At 35.4% G+C, this 19355-nt stretch overlaps 1 long non-coding RNA gene across 2 annotated transcripts; it reads right to left on the bottom strand.

The window, feature by feature from the left end:
- Window positions 1-4658: 4658 nt before the first annotated feature.
- On the bottom strand, window positions 4659-17260 carry LOC124173123. Of its 2 annotated transcripts, none has more exons than XR_006868392.1 (4): window positions 17073-17260; window positions 16795-16837; window positions 16544-16674; window positions 4659-5166 (listed from the first exon to the last, which is right to left on the bottom strand). It is a non-coding gene; the product is annotated as an uncharacterized LOC124173123 (long non-coding RNA). The 2 variants fall into 2 exon arrangements; XR_006868393.1 differs by lacking the exon at window positions 4659-5166 and adding an exon at window positions 6582-8908.
- Window positions 17261-19355: the final 2095 nt, after the last annotated feature.

Raw genomic sequence — 19355 nt, 5'->3', positions numbered from 1 at the left:
CCCACTGTTATTTTCCTGGCTCCATGACAACGCCACAAATGTATGTGGTACCGTGCGAAAAAACAGAAAAGAGATGCCGAAGCTGGAAGAAAAGTTGAAGAAAGGCATGATGCAGTTCAAATCTACGGAAAAATTACTCGGGATGAAATGGTGCGACAAGAGAGAGGTGTGGATGCTCTCCTCATTCCACACTGCCGAGTTAGTTGAGAGTGGAAAGAAAGACAGGATAACAGGAGTGTCAATAAAAAAACCGAGATGTGTCATTGACTACAACGCTTCTTTGGGTGCTGTCGACAGAGTGGACATGATGCTCAGTTCAATTGAGTCCATCCGAAAATCGGTGAAGTGGTATACATTTTTTTTTTCATATACTGGATGTTTCGGTGCTGAATGTGCATTCATTGTACAAGCTAGTGACAAAAAAGGACATACCACTTGAAAAACTTCAAATTACCCTGATTCGACAATTACTAGAGAAATACCACGCCAAAACTGACAAACCATTGGGAAGGAGTTCAAGTGATAATTATCCGCGAAGACTTCTAGAGAGACATTTCCCGTCAGTAGTTATTTCCCCGACTTCGACAAAAAAAATCCCATTAGGAGGTGTGTTGTTTGCAGCAAGAATGGAAAAGACACGAATCCAGATACATGTGTGAAACATGTGATGTAGGACATTGTGTTGCACCTTGCTTTAGGGTATTTCACACGAACAAAAACTATTAGTTGGCAATTGATAGGTTCATTCACAATCAAAATATGACCCCCAAAGCAAAATATAAATTAATGAAAAAAAAGTTAAAAAACATATAAAACACAAAAAAAATATTTTTAACTTCGCCAATGCCGGTCCAAAGCCCGGATATGAAAGAAGGACGGGAAATATTATTTTGTGGTGGCAAATGGTGGAACAAGAAAATGGAAATTGACTTTACAGGAAGTATTTCACAAGATCATTTGAATAAAATTCAGCAAATTACGCAAAAAATATTGAAAAAATTTCGGGTAAGAATTATCAGTAAATCATCAGTATATGATAATTACACTGAAATCGAGATATAAGTTAATATTTATCGTAGAATTTCGTTTAAAAATTGTAAACGCTGCTCAAAAGACAAACAATTCAATTCTAGGTTTATATTTCTTGAGAAATGAACAAATATTTATTTCGAAAATTGACTCTATAAAAAATAATGTATGACCGCTGTCCCTTACCGCTGAGAGGGGATATAAAAGACGAAGGGTCCGGGTACCTGCTCCCGGATTCGGAGGGTTAATCGTAAACCCCAAAGCGCTGGGTCCCGAGACAAAGGCGACCCAAACCCACGACCGTCCTGAAAGGGGGAGAGCTAGAAAACGAATATATACGGGTTTCGTTTTCTTGACCGGGAAACTCTCACACGTATATATACGTCCGTGGTCTCCCGGGTCAGGAAACGTCCACACGTAGGTATATATACGTGCACGGTAGGGAAAAGGTTAAGACATAACAAATTACTCTTTACCATGTAGTTTATTTACTTTACAGGTAACTTATTTGAGTCCTGTTGGGGGAAACCATGTTGCAGATGTAACAAAAAGAATGTTAATACGGTTTATTATATCGTCTGATGTGTGGGGATAGCGTGTATCAGTGAAACTACCTGAGTGGTGGTAAGGTAACATTTTTTACGGAACCCTCCTGTTGGTACATAATGAGCGTAAATCTCACTCTCGAGCAGGCCAAAAAGCATCTTAAATGTTATTTTCATTTTCGGGACTTATTTTTCCACATTTGGTAGTTATGAATTACAAGGCATTCCTATCTTAAGGCCTCAGTTAAGAATTTTGCCTGTAAACCGTGTTCCAAATCTCAATATTGTAACCATGGAGGCACCAATGCGCTATATGAAAAACAATATGCTCCATGCAGTCTGTCTGTAATACTGCCTACTTCCCTGCATTTTTTATTTTGTTGCTGAGTAAGTCTATGTATCAACATTCTTGTTATCATATATTTATATAATTTTAAACAGCCTCTTGCCTGTCTTTATGAAAATTTTTAAAGTTTATTTAGCATAACCACCAGTGCTAAGTGTAAGTAACAGACAAAAAAATTAGGGTGATTGCTAACATTACAGTAAAATCATTGCAGAGGCTGCACATAGGAACCAACTGTAAAAGGATGCCTCAGAGAAAGACATCGAGCTGGCCATCCCTTTGTTGCACCGTCACCCTTTAAGTCGCCTTCTGCGACAAGCAGGGATACTGTTTGACTTTCTAGTCCCCCATTCCCAGGGAATGCTTTCCTAATGAGAATGACCAAGAACTTGCAACAATCAGAAGGAAGTCTATTGTGCTTTCATCATGTTTACTTATTCGCAATCCAATGTCAAAATGTTTTCACAGAGTGGCACACTGAACACCCAATTTTTTTGTCACAAGCTAGAACAGTGTAAAAAACTGATGCCCCAATAGGAGGGTCTGAGAAGCAGTGTAAACCCAATAGCCCTTTAATTAAAAAATTCAACAATTACAGGGTATATTCTGTTGCTGTGCAACCAAGTCGTAATAGTGATTCAACCATTGCTACAGCATCCACCAGACAGCATAGAAGATCCATATTCAAAGCACTGGATCCAATCATTTAACCCACTTGTGCCACGCAATGCTACGTCTTAGTAATGCATATCTCCTCCGCAAAGGTGAACCACCATCAGCACTCCACTTGAACCAAGAATATTCACCTTCATCACTGTAATATCTTAGAACTGCCAGCAATGAATTCTGAATCGGTGATGGCATTGATAAGGCTTTAAAAATGTTGCATTGCGAATTAACTGCACTGCAACAAAGGCAGTGAGGTATGGTAAAGAGAAAGTGGTTTTTCTCAGATCTAGGCGATAGCAACAAAAATAAAAAACAACTGTAATGGTAAAGATTCATCAGTTTCTTAGTTTTATTTCCTCGCGAGTAATGATGTTTAATTTCATAATGTAAAAAATGCTATCACGTTGAGTTTTCCCATGTGATACCAAGATGTTAAGGTTTTGCAATTGCAAACACCTTCAGCTCATAAAGCAGACCAAACTACTGCTATCAGGCATCTAGAAGGTATTAAGAGCAATCTGTTTTCATTTAGCTTGCTGAAAGACTTCTGTAATTGAATAACAATGGATTGAAATTGCAGACATTTCTGAACTTTTGTGGTTGGATATCAGGATGGCGATATTGATGCGTAAGGCAATAAATTCATGGGAAAGACATACAGGAACACTTAACTTAAGCAAATAATTTTGACTAATAGATTGTACATTCATGCCATGACAAAATGCAACACTTAGGGCTAAAAATGGAATTTTTGTTTTATTTCCTTCCTCATGAGCCAGCACAAAAAATGTGGGGTACTTAGGACATGCGAGGGCCTGGCTTACTCATGTATATACTATCTATCTCTTCATATTGTAATTCAGTTCTACACTGCATGTGTAAGCAGTGAGTTGAATAGTTGACTGTTTTTTTTTATTTCCTGTTTTCTTGTCTATGATCCGTTTCAAATTTTTTTTACTTTTAAAATTCAAAAGCTGACATCAAGATCTATGCATAATGATAAGTTCAGGAGCCATAGCCGACCTCTTTTTAAAAAGTTAGAATTGCTTACTGTACCATGTATTTACCTTTTATGCACATGGGTATTTACAAGGGAAAATTAATCTTTGTTTGTGAAAAGCATGTGCTAGCATGAACATAATACTAGACAGGTAACTGATCTATATCTCCAACAAAATGGTGAAGTCTCTTCTAGGAGTGTCCCAGAGTTGTGTATTAAATTGTGCAAAGCCCTTCCAGTGCATCTAAAACCACTCCAACAATGTCCGAATTTAAATGCCAGCTAAGGTGATTCCTGTTGTCAAAGTTTTTTACAGTATGGAGGATAACTTCTTTTAGTTTTAATCTGACCTGTAAATGACATTCTTTTAATGCCTCCAGGATAAAATAAATTATTATTTCCAATTTTTATTACTAAGGAACCATAACTCTCATAGTTATTGTGATTCCGACCCTTTTAGTCGCCTCTTACGACAAGCAGGGATACTGCGGAGGTATTCTCGAATCCCCTCTCCGCAGGGAATGCTTTCCTAAACAGCTACTATAAAATGCTTATTACACTTAAGAGTAATTCTAATGTTTTTATCACGAATAATGTACAAGCAGCCTAGGTCTGATTGTGAAACTCCGAAAAAAAAAGAATAAAATCAAGTTTCCAATTCACAATCAAAATTTATATTACAACTGAAAGCAATGTTGCACATGAAATGTGCATATTCTCTTCCAAAGTTAGGAGAAGAAGTGTGACTGCAATTTATATGCAAAAGTATTCCAATATATGCAGATTGTACAAAAATTAACGTTTTAAGGAAACTGATTTGTTGGCACACTGTGGTGCAAGTATAGAGATTATACACTTTCACAATCGAAGACCATGAAATGATGACATCAACAACTCAATTTAAATGTGATTTTACAAATTAATAAAATTGTTAACTGTATACCTTGAAATTTCTGGGGTAATACTTACTGAGAGTTACTTTGGTAGAAGTTATCCAGTAATATTAAGTAGTTGACATACATATAAGTATTGCAACACAGGTACAAGCAATTTAAGGTAATTAAGATTCTTTTGCATGAGCAGAAACAAAGGAGAGATTTATATTTATTTATCACAATCAATCGAAATTTTGTCAGCAACATTTACCAATGGTTGTTTCACATTTTTTTAGTGATTTGGGTAAAAAAGTTCAAATTCAGGCCACTTTATTTCCTTCAACAGCTATTTCATTCGTTGCTTTTCTATTCCTGAGGTGAAATAAGATACTTTAACAGTGAAATACATAGGTGGACACCATGGGTTTCACACCTCTTGGCGCTTAGTTGTATGCAGGCAGATCAGGTATGCATTCTTGCCATTAAATCCAGCCTCTGCTGTGCCTGGATTAAGAAGAATGCCTCATGCTTTAGTACTTCTGGGTTAACATCCATACATCACTTCAAAGCCTTGAGTTGAGCCTCTGGAAGGCATGGCTCTCTTCAGAGTATCCATATGTTGTTCGGATAGACAGAGGGAAGAGATTTCCTGTTGTCCAAGTTCGCCTCTGCTCTGCCCTTTACATATCCTAAGAAACCCATCTGGAACAGTCAAGTAAAGAATACCTAAATGACAATAATTGGACAAACAATCTGGATAAACTTAAAAACTGCCTCATAAAATTATATGTATTGGAAATAATGATTAAGGTAATAATACATATTAGGCATTTTAGGAAATTTAATATTCTTATAATGTGGGTATACCACAGTTCTAAGAAGTTAAGACCCTAGAGGTAATTCCACAGTTGGCGCTGATGAGAGTACATCACCACTAACCACTTCTAGCCATTGCCTAGAGATGTTACAGCATTTTGCAGCCTCTTATTAATGGGAGCAGTAGGAAGGGAAGAGGATGAACAAGAGACTGTTCAGGCCTACTGAGGGTAGAGATTATACCAGAGGTTACATAGGTCAAATTCCAATGAAACAACACCACTTCAGTATATACCATATATGTACTAACACGAGTACATCTGCGAAGCATTTCAGCAAACGAGAACTAACTACATATGACTAAAGTCCTGGTACACCAATGCAGCTGCCAAAAAGCTATAAACCAAAGTTAATCTCTAGAGCACCGTGTAGTGCTGAAGGATATGCATCAAATTAACAGATAAAAATGGTGACTTGCAAAAAAAGACCCTCTTAGAATAAGAAACCATTGCTGAGAGAATCATTGCATCTACAAGATAGTTGGTGGAATTACGGTAGCTGCAGGATGGAGAATGAAATGTGCCGACATTCACAGAGATTCAATTTTTATGTAGTACTGTACTACCATGCATACATTATAGATGAGTTAAAACAGAAATATAAAAAGAGACTATCCCCACTTAAGTGAGAAACAATACTATGAATTATCAACCAGTCATGAACAAACAAATGCATAAGATTCAAAAAAAATTTTTACTTTTGATAAAAATTTTTAGTAGCTTACACACAACACGTAAACATATTAACATTGAAAATAAGGAGGTGGATTTACCACTTGAGGCTTTTGAACATGAATGCATTATATTTAAAAATCCAATTGAACTGGGTACATGCCTGCAGATCCCTTCAGTTTCACCAACTGGCAGGATCCCCAACCATGGATGCCCTAATGTCACCATAACTCAAGACCCCTTCTAAAAAGGCCCCATTCCTCTGAAAAATACTTTTCCCATTAACAATCATCATAACATAGAAACCGGAAATCAATGATTGAAGGAGAATCTTCCACCCCTCCATGTGACAACAGAGCTCCACATTGCCGTGTAAAAAGTTGATGGACTGGGTAGATAGGCTATACTAGTGTACTCCAACAAACCTCCTTCAAGAGCCCATGCATTGATACATGATGCAATATGCTTCTTATTACAGCACTCACTGGCAGCATGTCATGATATATTTGCTATGCTAAAATAAAAAAATGTTTCTCGCTGTTATGGTTTTTAATTTTTTTATTACATGCATTAAGTACTAGTGATTCATAGTCCTGAACAAAACATTCACCACTAGCCATGCAGAACTGCCACGAATTTCAACTAATGCCAAATTGATATCAAATAACTCATACAAGGGATCAGGGTAAGTTGATATGATGTGAATAAATTGTACAATAGCATACTCGAAAGAACTTCCTTTTTGGAGCTCATGCATTAATATATCATGCAAGGTGCCTCTCATGAAGGCATATGAATTGCCGCTATTTAACTAAAATAAGTTATTTTGTAACGATGGTCAGTTTGTTAAATATCCGTTCCCACTATAGCACCTATACCAATAAACACATGATCATGTAACACTCGCGTTTTGTGCACACACATGACTTTAAATGCAAAAACAATCAAGCTTTTCAGTTAACAGAAGAATTAACTCGTAACGGATGGGCCCGGCTGTGGATATGACATGGTGAGTTGTCAATATGGACGTCAAACTCGGCAGTCGACAATTGATTATCAGCAAACAATAAAATATAGTGAAATCTGCAGTAGGGAATTGAAAATAGCCTCTCAAGAAGATTGTAGGACAAACAGTTACAGGTACATAAGTCTTTGATATGGAGAATGAAAGTGCAACAACAATACCTGAAAGGAAGCTCAGCTAATCAACACAAACCGCAAAAGAACAGTATTACAACAAATTTATTCAAGAATTAAATACTTCTTCCTCTCATGCACCGGCTATTGAAATTGAGAGCAGCTTCATATGCTACAATGGGTTTAATTAAACTGCTAGAGTGCAAGTTAAATTATAATCGTGACTTCTACAATATTTTCAACGCCACTTACTAATTAAAGCCTAAATATTTTCACTGTGTTTGATAAGGAAACAGCTACATATGGTGACATTGACCAAAAACGAAACACCGTGGATATGGAAAATGTTTTTTAAGAATTGTAATGTACAGTAATATCCATCACATACTGAGTTCAAATAACCACATAAGGAAATGTAAATGCTTAATCGATTGCTCATAACCACAATAACTGACAATTGGCAATGACCACATAAGGAAAAGTAATGCATAATTAACGATGTGTTACGGAAGGACAATAAAATCATTAAAATGTAAGCTTTCACAATTGGTATGAAAATAATAGTTATGGTGTACAGGTCCATTAGTGACATAATTTTTTGAAGCACACTTTCATGGCTGAATAAATGAATATATTGTATTCCTGAATCCATGTATCAAAATGAAGTCATTCTAAATGTTTATGATTCCAAATACAACGAACACATTGAAGCCAAAATATTTCCTCTAGCTTCGAAGGAAATCAGCAGTTATTCAATGGTAAAGAAGTTTTGAAAATATTGTGAACACTGCCTTTGCATGTGTTTATGGTACTTCATGTTGCAAAACCCTGTGTAATAACATATATAGTTTAAAAAAATGTAGATTCACTTCCCTCGACTACCAACAGTATATGTTACCACCTATTCCCTGGTTATTCCACATTACCTATCAAGGTTACCAGGCAAATGCTTCCTGTTCTTATCCAGAGAATTACACCAACGGAAAAGAAACCCCCTTTTACATGCTTACTATGAAACTGTTAAAAACCATGTGTTTTCACTCCTCCGTAAAATATTTATGAGAAAGCCCATACCTTCCTGGTTAAAGTGGATACTGTCTGGCCCCCTGCAGTCTCTGTATCCCATCCAGCTATAAATTACGGAGGTTATGTATGTAAGAACATATGCCCAATAGGTGAAGGTATAGCATATATATAAATATATTAGTATGACATTTGTGAGCTTACAATTCAATATACTCCTCCCTCACCCTACAATCCCAAAGAAAAGGTGTGATGAAGTCAATCACCTGAAATCCACCAAAGGGATTTGAAATCACCAGAATAGGAAATCACCAGAAAGGGAAATGAAATCACCAGAATGAATATCATGTTAATACATGACCGCAATGACAACTGTAACACAAATGAATAATTTACATAATTATGAATCAAGTGAGTGGAAAACATTGCCTTACTCTCCCTTTTTAGTGTCCATCAGTTGATGGTTACTAAATGATGCCCATGTATTATGTTTCCCCATTGGGCTGGAGCGGGGATCGTGCTTAATAGAACCACCCTCAATGTCAAGCAATGAGTCCTGAGAAGTATCCAATGGAAATTACTCATCATCTGGTAAAATCTTACGTCCCTCCCCAAGTCATTGGATCCTATTTTTGATAATATCATTGGAGAATAAAAGCATCCAACATCCAGCAAAACTCTCTGCAATTTTGTCGTGCTCTGGCCCGATACGCAAAGTCCAATGGCAGCAGGACAACCTATGAGCAAATGAAGCCTTTAGTATAGAAAACAAGTTGCATTAAGGATTCGTTAAAAAGAGAAAAAATTCTCCTGCCTCTCTCAAGGTGGCACCCCAGAAGTGACACCAACCACACAAAATGGCTGTCTCCCACCATTATGTGCCCGTAAATCTCGGGTCTATCCATGGAGAATCAAAATCAATCACATGTGGAACACTAGCGATTGACTGTGAAAAGGCAAGTGTGGCCACGATAGGCAGGGTGAAGATCAGCCAAACAACTCCTCCTTCCGCGCCTCATAAAAAATACACACCAACAATGTACTCGGTTGAAAATTAGGAGGACCTCTGTCTCTCATCATGATTGGCATAATTAGCTACTCTTAAGTTAAACAGGCAACCGGGAAAAAAATGTTAGTGACCTCTGCATTATTTCCAATGCCACAAGCACATCGGTGGCAAAATGCTCAATGTGAAAACACGTATGAAGACATTGAATGTAAAATGAACACCATGAACATGTGTAAAATGTTTATTATTATTTAGTAAAATTACCCCGATAATGCTTGAGGACATTTTTACTAGATCGATTGTCAAGTGAATTCAATTATGCCTTGCATGGGAGGGAGGGCAAATTGAATAATGGGTACTCTATATTTATTTATATTATTATTTATAAATATGACTGACTTTCTCATTAATATAAACCAAATTTGTACTTACAATTTAATGCACAGTTAAGTTTGAAATTGGCTCAAATCAACCCACCATCCCCTTCTTAATCACTAATTTAGTAACATTGAAATGGGAATGACACCACCCTTTAGAACACATTTTAAATCTTTAATTGTGCATGGTGTTTACCACTCCATTGCCTTGGGCATCCTTGAAAACCTTCTGGCTAGCGGGTTAATTTCCTGGATATTTTTGTGCAAACATCCGTGAATGTTGACCACCTTATGACGTCAGGAGGTTAACAACTTAACAGAATGGGTACTATGTGTACCACGCAACTCACTTGGTCACCCTTTGGTTGGAGACATTAGTTTCCTTGATATATCAAATCATGCCTTTATGACCTTTGACCCCCATTATGACCTATGGAGGTCAAAAAATCAACAATACTGATAAATGAACAGCAAAACTGTCGTAAGCAACCTTAAAAAGCTATCGTTTGACACGTTGGTTGCCACAATGGCCCGACATTTACCTCAAAGATCCTTGACCCCCATTGTTGACCTCCTAAGGTCAAAAAATCAACAATACTGATAAATGAACAGCAAAAATGACTTAAGCACCCTTTAAAACCTGTGGTTCGACATGTGGTTGTCTCGATGGCCCGACATTTACCCCTATGACCTTAGACCCCAGTGTCAGCCTTCGAGGTCAAATACTGGATAAGACTAGCATTTGGACAATACCAATGACTTGTGCACCCTTTAAAACCCATGGATAGACACCTTTGATGGTATGCTATTCTTTTGCCACCCTTATGTCCTTGACTGTAACCTTACTGGGTCAATAGTTGAATTTTCATGAACAAAAGTGTTATTTTCGGTTTCCTCGTGTCCGAAAACCTAAGAATTGACATCCTGATCAATGAAATTCAGACTTTTTTCTATCTCGATTTTTTTAACATTAAAAATTTTTGTTTAGGCTCACATTATAAGGTCAAAAGATCAAAATTCTAAAATTTTGCTCGCACTCAACAAAACTTTGGACCTTTCCCCACAAGTATGCCAACTTTCACGAATATTTGCTGGAGTGGAAGTTACTAAAATTAGAGGTCAAAAATGACACACGACCATTGGGACAGTCTGTACAATAACATAAATCTAGGAAGCAAGAATAGATGTATAGATCAAAATTCCTGCAAAACATTTGGAGGGAGTTGGTAGTCATTTTTAAGGAGAAGATCAGAAACAAAATGATCTCAAATGAGCTGAAAAGAAAGACAGCTAGTTTCAAGGATTTATCAACATGTGAAAGTGCTACAAAGCAAAGACAAGAACGAAGTGGTAGATGCATCGTATCACTGCAGAATAAAGACATTAAAACAAAATTGTTCTGTAGCTCATGCAATAATTGAATGTGCGTGAGCAATATGATTTATACTTCCAAGGACTGTAAAAAAAATTCTAAGGATCACTGATGAGGAAAATAAAGTGTAAAAATATCAATATGTGTTTATGTTCATTAGGAACCTACACTACAAAACTTTGATAAGTTACGGAAATATGAATCAGCACGTGGCGAAAAAGGACTACCGTGCTTATGCCATGATAACATTATTCACAGTGCATATTGAATATTCTGAGGAAGTAATTTCTGTAGGAGACAAATGAGGATTAGGTTATAGGGGGAAACACCACCCCCACGTATAATCTCAGGATAATCCAAGTATCATCAGGTACATATTGGAAGAGTGAACAAATATTTCTCAGATGGAACACCGGGTCACAGTGGTCATTGTTTCAGACATGTCAACACTATAATCCAGCATCGTTTTTCTGGGGAAATGTGAGTCAGGTCTGCCGTGAGGATGACACTCTACCTTCAAATTAAAACTGCAAGTAAAAATTGATTTAAATCATAATAAGTACTTTCAGATGATTAAACCTAAACTCAATCTTAAATTTTTCCCTTCTATTAGATTCCTTCACTATAAAATCTAATTCCATTTGTTCATCTTTATTGTATTGCATTTGGGCACTGATAATAACCATAATTAAATCGTTTACTCTTTTATGGGATGACCCATTGTAGATTCAATGATGCTATACTAAAAAATACATTAATCCTAGTAATTCTTTGAAATAAAATATTGTCTAACCCATTTTTTAAAATGTTCTATTTGGTGTCAGGAGCACCATACTCGAGTAACCTTGATCGGAAAACTTGCATGAGTTATTAACGTTATAATGAGCTAAAACTAAAACCAGACCAAACTGTCTGTGATAACTTAAAGAAAACAGAATTCAAGACATTTGTTTCACTCTATTCAAATATCAAATTTACGGGTTATATTTGTAAAAATTAATCAATTCATGTATTTCGTTGAATGCTGCACATTTTTCACTGCTCTGTCGATCAATGTCAAGGTCCTTTCATAACATTTAATATTATTAATCACCATCTTTAATGCTCCATTAAGTTTTGATATGTAATTGAATTGCTTTTCCCTAAATTTTGCACGTAATACTTTGATGCAGTCACTAAGCATTATACTTTGCCCTTCCTGGCAAGTGATTCATCAAATACAAGATTTAGTTACTTTTTCAATCCATTGCTATAACCTGTTGAGCCCACAAATACAAACATTTTGCTAAATTTTTCATTCTCGTTGATAAGCACTTGAAAGTATTAAGGCCGGTCTACATGGTAAATCAACACGAACAAGTTAATATCTGCTTGTCTGAATGATTTCACAGGGCTTACAATGGAAAAAGAATCAATCACACTGAAGAAATTTCCACACAAAATTTTGCAAAATTTTTCAGACAACATTCTGCGTCCAAAATATGACAAATATATCTGAAATCATTGAATTTGATGAGCTTTTTCAAGCACAGTGGGCATATAGTGGCAGGTTGGCCACTTCCAAAGGCAACCTACGAAAGGAATGAAAACATATGCAAGAGATTTCAGACTTGTCATGGAAAGCATGCCCATAGAATGGAATAAAACAATAACTAAGGAAATCAATAAAATGTTACCCCACACTTGCTTTTAAGTCGACAAAATCATATAAGTCATCCTCTACGGTTATCTGGCTTGCTGCAATTGAAAAGATAATGTTGTAACAATAATCATTTTCCTTCACACAAAGTCTGCACAGGGGTACCCTCGGAATGGGGAATTCTAGTAAAACTGAATGATTATGCGATAAAAAAATATCCTTTGTGCAACAAATTTAAGTTAAAGCAGTTTGTCTCTAAGCTGAATATTATTCGTAAAATTTCACTTTGAAAATTTTACATTAATCTTGCGCTCAAAACGACCCATTGCCATGTTGGCTGAGCGTGACATCAGAGGCCAGTAAACAATAAGTATAAGTGGTGCCAGTAGACTATTTGTTCCAGTTTTAGTAAAACCTACGCATCCATCTACGTAGTTAATTTTTATATATCTTAATTCCATCATCAGTCATGTGAAATATTTATCCTTAATAATTGACAGGTTTAAAGAGTATGCAAACTGGAAGATGCAGCACCATCTTAACAAATAGCACTTATTACTTTCTCATCCTCCTCATCCACGGCAATTTCCACAGTATAAGCTTATTGTTGTCACTTAATGTTCTGGTGTCTCCTAGGCCCCAACAGTGAAAAGGCTCAAGTTATTAACACTTGAACCTAACAAACTGCCGAAACATGGTATGTCTCTCTTATAGACCTTAGGGATGCTAAGTAAAATGGCGTAAAATATGATCCGTTGTATTTCTCCAAAACATTAACATCACATATTCCAATATTGCACCACGTACACATTAAAAAAAATGAGTAAATGACAGTAGTTAAATGAGACACAAACCAAGCTTTAGATTACTAGGGAATGAGATTATTGATTTAATTTATGTTACATTTCAATTTCGCGGCTTCTCAACTCATAGAAATCTTCATTACTGGAGAAGATATAAGTGGCCATGAATTAATCGACCATCAGAATGTTCCCAGGATGCGTCTTTATGAAGTCGGAGTCAACCAGTGCGCAATACAAGCACCGTAAAAACTTTTGAACGATTCACATATGTTTTCACACACCCTTCACATTATGAATCAGTATCGTCGTAGATGTTTGTTATCGTCGCAACTGTTTTGTTACTGCCATGGAGCGAGTCTGCTTAATCGCTGATGTCAAAGGGCGTTTTTGTAGCATGAAAGAATTTGGTAATTGTTGGGAACTTAGAAGCTCTCTAGCAACAAGAATACTGAGAATCATGAATTATTTATATTGCATATATATATTTTATACGCAAAAATATAATTTGCATACAATAATAACTTTAACTAACTTAATCTCAACTTGAAAAAAATTAGCTTTTTAATTTAAGGAGAGCACCCTATTCCTTTGTAAAGACTACGGGAAATTCTCCTTGGTAATACAGGTGTTTTTCACTGCAATAACTCATTCAACCTGTGAACCAGTTCACTCCACAAACAAATCATCCAAAAAATACTCAGTGTTTTACAAATTTCTAATATATTTCGTTCATTTCTATGACGTCCGCCAACGCAAAAACTTGAGAATAACTAAGTAAACGGGCGTAAAAAGTTCACATTAACATATGACCTCAAAAATAAATCGAATTTCAACAAAAAAGACAGCAAATATTTTACACAAACTCCACGCTCATTGATGCCCTAGCTCATAACTGACCAGGCTAGCAAGGTTTAGTTTAGATACCAGACTTCATTAGTGCATTACACCACTAGAGGTTTACGTATGCATCAGGCTTACAATCGAAAAATGAAGTATTTCCAACGAAAAGTGATATATTATTGAGGTGCGTTGCATTATTTTAAACATGGATATTTAACATGAACTTTTTTCATTCCACATTAATGAAATTTTTGACTATTTTTCATATTTAAAAACCATAGATGAGATGTGACCAAGTGGAAGCCATGAAGTATCTCTGGGACTCAGTGATTGCTACATGAACTATCACAAATTGTTCCTTCAACAAAGTCATTTGCCACTAATACTTATAACTGCCCACGAAGACAGTCATTAAAATCAAACTGCAATATATCGCAAAATATACTAGAAAAGAAGACTTTCCCGTTCAAGTAGTTCATTGCAATCTGTACACCAATAATTATTTTTTCATCTACTCCAAATTAAATAAACAAAATTGATATGTAAAAAAACCACATCCCATCAGTAAATTAGCTTCAAAAATGGGCGCAAATATGATTCTAGATATAACCTAAACTTTGAGTGAAACACATTTAAAAACAATATTCCATGAACTCAAAATTAATTAAACAAAATTGATCAATAAAATAAAACACATCCCATTCTCTAATCCATGAGTCTGATTACAAAAAAACTTATATGCACAAATAATTAGTGTTTCCATAAAGAAGACAAAAAAATATATCATGAGAATCAAAATCATCACCTCATATTTTTAAGACCTGTTTAAACCACACATAAACATATACAAGTTATTGATTGAATGCATGAACGACTTTAACGGACCAGAATGGAATGTGTACATATGCGTTGACCATATCAGAACAGGTTCTATTTTCTATTCATGTATTCACACAAGTTCTGTGGTTACACAATGCATTTTTGTTTACATTCATGGGGTCATATAGTTAGATAATAACTAGAATAGGTATATGAATGGAGTTTGAACACCTTTAATCAAGAACGGTAAGGCAACCATCTCTACTGATTTAATTATATGTATACCACACTTTTATTTTTGACAGCAACAATATTATGTACACAAAACATTATTAAACAAAAAATTATTCAAATGAAAATTTTTATACGCGAGCACATAATTTTTTTATAAACATCTAACATATATAATTTTAGCAAATAATAAAGTTATCAAATCAATCAATTACGAATCAAATATAAGAATGCATTCGTATATAATATTGTCACATAGTAAAGAACAAGTACACTAAATAGCCAGGTGTATCAACTCACTTTTCTCGACTTATTTTAAAATATTCAAATCGATTTGTTGAAATGCCTCTTTGGATATTTTTTCAGCTGAACTATTCTGTTGTAAAACCAAAGAGGAGGTGAGAAGCAAAAGAAATACATCGAAAATATATTCCACAAAATAATTCACGTTCATTGATACATATGTGTTTTCAGTTGGTCATTGGTAAATTCAAATTATTCACTTTTATGACTGATTTTCTGACTTTTTATGACTGTAATCACTTAGTTATACCACAAGAAAAAGCGACTTCGGCCGTCACAATTGAGGTACCAACTGCGTGTTAATTAATACCTCGTCAGGATTCGGAAACACTAAGCGGGAAATTGGACATTTTTCACTGCTCCGACGATCATTGGCGAGGTCCTTTCATAACATTCAATATTGTTAACGAACGAATGTAATGATACATTGAGTTTTAATCTCTAATAAGAAGTGCTTTTCAGTTAATTTTTCATGTAATAAATTGATGCAATCACTAAGCATTAAGGCCTATTTACACGATGCATTAACAGGTATGAGTTAATGTACATTTTCGTGAATTATTTTTGTGGACCAGAACGGTACATATACGAATGCATGAACCAAATTAGAACAAGTTCTATTTTCTGTGCATGCATTCGAACAAGTTGGGTGGTTACACGGTGTATTTTGGCATTCATACATTTAGACATTAACCCGTACGTGTTAATGTACCGTATAATCAAATACTTTGCCCGTCATGGCAAGTGAGTCATCAAATACACGATTAATTACATTTTCAAGTTATTGCTATAATCTGTTGAAACCACAAATACAAAAATTTAGCAAAAATTTTACTGTAGCCCACATGAACTTTGAACTATTAAGGCCGGGCTACACGGTAAGTTAACACGAACAAGTTAATATCTGGTTACGTGAATGATTTCACATTATTTTAAAGTTACACGAGGCTTCCAATGAAATAAAATAAGATGCACTCACCCTGAGGTAATTTCTACACGAGAGTTTTCTCAGTTCTCCGTCCGATTTATGACAAATATTTATGAAATCATTGAATTCGATGAGCTTTTTCAAGCACAGTGGGCGGCAGGCAGGTCATCTCCAACAGGAACCTACGAAATGAATGAAAACATATGCGCAAGAGATTTCAGTCTTGCTGTGGAAAACATGCTCATATACAACGGAATAAAACAATAACTAAGGAGATCAATAAAATGTAAACCCTCACTTACTTGTAAGTCAACAAATTCGCCTTAGGCATCCTTTCCAGTTATCCTGCAATTGAAAAGAATATGTTGCAACAATGATCATTTTTCTTCATGCAAAGTCTGCACGGAGTACCCTCAGAATTCGTTTCTGAAGACTCAGGTAAATTCCCAGCGGTAATACTTATATTTTTACAGCAATAACTCAATCTATCTGAAAAACCAGTTCACTCCTCAAAAATCATCCACACAGCACTCAGTGATTTACAAATTTCTAATACATTACGTTCATTTCCATGACTTACGATAACGCAAAAAAACTTGAGAATAATCCAGGAGAATGGCTTATAAAGCTCACATTGACAAGGACCTCAAAAATAAATCGCATTTCAACAGAAAAGACATCAAATATTTTCCACGAACTCCATGCTCATTGACGCCTTGCTATTAACTGACCATGATAGCAAGGATTAGCTTACATACCGGATTTCATTTGCGTATTGCACCGCTAGAGAATTGCGTATGCAGCAGGCCTAAAATCGAAAAATGAAATATTTCCAACAATAAGTGATATATTATGCTAGTTTATTACATTATTTGAATAAAAATGATTTTTTAAAACTTTTTTAACTCTACATTTAAGAATTTTGAACTCTTTCTCATATTTAAAGACTGTAGATGTAATCTGACCTGGCGGACGCCGAGGTTGGGCTTAAATTTTGTTTCCGGCCAGGTGATTGAATAACCTTTAACCAAATATTTTTACACTACAATTAATCGAAAATGTGATGAATTTTAAATGAAATGGTCCTTTATTTTTTGAAATGGAAAGAAAATACTCTTCAAACACGGATGTTTGGCCTGCTCTATAGGTGTGCTACTGGCGGATAAAATGGCAACTAGAAAACATCGGTTCTATACAGAGGTTGATTGTATAGTCATTTAATAACAAGTGATCGTTGTGGATTAAACTTGTCGTGGATGCTTGTCCAAAGAATTCACAATTGTGTCATAAATTGTTGAAAATTTTCTCAATCCAAGCTATTGAGTCGTGATATATCTTTCCGTCGATTCATCAATTGTTGGATTTCGTGTTCCTTTCGTTTAGCATTCTAAAGTATTATATTTTCACTCATCATCTTAGTCAATGTAGTTTCCTTGCTGGAATTTGTGATCTTTGTCAATGCTGAGTAGATGATTTCTTTGACGATAAACCTGATTTAAAAAGTGAATAATATTTTGAATCGAAAACATGAGTCGCACCATCGGGATTTTCACGGAATCTTCAGATGGGAATCCAGAAATAGACCTTTGCAGACTTTGTAGGGAGAAGCATGATCGGTTTTACAGCATATTCACTTCGAATGTAGCGTACAATATAACTGTGAAGGATGCCCTACATGATTTAGTTGGCTTACAAGTAAGTGGTACATTAAATGTTATCGATTTTATTTAAAATGGTGCTTACTTCATTTCATGTTTTGATTCCAAACTCTATTGATGTGTAATTTGTTTATTAAAATCTCAGATTACTGTGGGAGATGGCCTGCCCACTACCATGTGTCCACTGTGTTTGAAGAAACTTACGGAATTCAGTGTTTTCAAAAAGATTTGTTTAGAATCAGACGCAGTTCTTAGAAAAAGTTGCTTCAGGGTGAGTACTTATCGTAATTTCTTATTTGAAGACTGGTGTAGTATAAGTATTGCAGAGTTAAAGGTGAAACTCTTTGGTTTATGTAGACAAAAGTAGGAATCAAGTATGATATATTTTGCGAAACGTTTTACGGAAAAGTGTAACAAGTCCAATTTCCCGTAAATTTGGTTTTTCCCTATCCGTCAATCGTTGGCAAGGTCCTATTAATGTTGCAGTTGGTGTAACAAATGCGACGATTGAAGACATTTTGTCTTCTGGTAAAATTAAGTGTGTGCTAAACTACTAGGAAAGTATGGCATTCAAATTCAATATTTATGAACTCAAAAAGGCAATCTACCCACTGTGCTATACCACGCTACCTTTTTAAGTATTTGATTAGGTAATCGGAGCATGTAAAAGTGAACAAAAAATCCCTGACGAATTGCTGCTAAAGATTGAAGTGTCAGAGACCCAGAAATTGGTTTGTCTATGCGTTGTCAAATAAAGTCACAGTTGCACGTAAATATATTACCTTTCTTTAGCTCGGGGCCTCTTCCTTACCTTTAACTATGATCTCATGAGGCTATGGCTATGTATAACTAAAAATATCTTTGCGAAGTTTCGGAAATGGATTGTTTATTTTCAAGTCATCTTGTATGAATAGATAGTGGTTACAATGAAGGCAATATTGGCAAAGTATTAGAAATTAAGTTAAGTGCGGAAAGATTAACACAGAAAATATTTTCATCAAAAATGTAAAATTATAGAGCAAATTAGGAATTTTGATGTGGTACATATATTTTCAGTATTTGTTGAGTTTGTTTTTATTAACTATTTTCCAATATTGGAATATAATTTTTATAATTGCATCAGCTTTGATTATTTAAATCACAGCATATTTGGCTAGAACCATTTCTGTTAGTGCCCTTTAAAAATTATTTACATTTTTACATAT

Source organism: Ischnura elegans, assembly GCF_921293095.1.
Source record: "Ischnura elegans chromosome 13 unlocalized genomic scaffold, ioIscEleg1.1 SUPER_13_unloc_4, whole genome shotgun sequence".
Lineage (NCBI taxonomy): Eukaryota > Metazoa > Arthropoda > Insecta > Odonata > Coenagrionidae > Ischnura > Ischnura elegans.
The sequence above is the reverse complement of the archived record's forward strand: the minus strand, read 5'-3'. Positions and strand labels throughout refer to the sequence as shown.